Source organism: Diachasma alloeum, unplaced genomic scaffold (assembly GCF_001412515.2).
Source record: "Diachasma alloeum isolate Michigan unplaced genomic scaffold, Dall2.0 Dall_scaffold_42680, whole genome shotgun sequence".
NCBI lineage: Eukaryota > Metazoa > Arthropoda > Insecta > Hymenoptera > Braconidae > Diachasma > Diachasma alloeum.
The window spans coordinates 1-1093 of NW_021683122.1; the positions used below are offsets into that span (position 1 = coordinate 1).

Consider the following 1093-nt stretch of genomic DNA (forward strand, 5'->3'; position numbering starts at 1 on the left):
TCGTTCGTTAACTGATGCTTGTGGTCGTGGAACGTTCTTATTAATCATTGCATTTTGACTTTCAGAAGTAGGAGTGATAGTACCATGTACATGCGATTCCTGTGAAAATTCATTGATATCTGCAGAATATGCCATATCATGTACAAATCTGTACTTTCGTTTCTGTTTGGATTCGGGGAGAGATTTCCCCGGTCTTTTTGACATATTGAATGAATATTCAGCGATATTTAATGATAACAGCTGCTTTTAATCAAAATTGTTTTCCCTCACAAATACCCATGCAAATGAATATTCGAACAAAATGAAAGAAATTATTCAATAGATGGTGAAAAATCAACAATTCGTGTGAAAATATTGTTCTTTATTCTTCAAGAGCACTTTGATTGCTATTATAGTACAAAAAATGAGAGGTCTATCTATTTCAATCGAAATTTCTTTCAATCCGATATTATTTCTCTTCTTATTTCTATTTTTATCTTATATCTATATATCTGTTTTACGTCTATTCTTTTCTATTCTATTTCTATTTGTATTTTCAATACAATCTATAGTGTCTGTGTAGACTGTATAATCTGAAGGTCTGTATCAACTATATAGTCTGTATAATCTAGAGGTCTGTATATATTCATCTATATCTAAAAAAATTTCTTCTTCGCAAAATGATCAATGATCTACTGTATATTGATGATGAGAGCCAGCTGATGTTCCACCTGAAATAGAAATGACCATGAGTTGATACATCAAAACTTAATTAATGGAAAATATTAATGTATTGAAAGTAATACACGTAATACATTACCTATTCTTTATTATTTTCTCTTCTCTTTAATCAGATTGAAACACCTCAGGTAAAGTCTCTCTCAACAAAAGTCCTTGGCGATACTCGATGACGTCTATTTGCGTCTGATGGACGGAATCGGAATCTGAAAATGTTCAATTATTGAGTAGTGAATAAAACGCATCATTTTTTATTGTTACTAATAAATTCACTAAAAAAACTTCAGAAAAATCTGAAAATTTATCACAATCTAGGTCATAATAAGGACTATTACTGCTCATAAGATCGACGTGATCGATTCGATAATTCGTGAGA

General features: G+C 30.8%; 1 long non-coding RNA gene across 1 annotated transcript; it reads right to left on the reverse strand.

Moving 5' to 3' along the window:
• Positions 1 to 340: 340 nt before the first annotated feature.
• On the reverse strand, positions 341 to 920 carry LOC107047318. The gene is made up of 2 exons (XR_001461637.1): positions 800 to 920; positions 341 to 710 (listed from the first exon to the last, which is right to left on the reverse strand). It is a non-coding gene; the product is annotated as an uncharacterized LOC107047318 (long non-coding RNA).
• Between the last annotated feature and the right edge of the window lie 173 nt (positions 921 to 1093).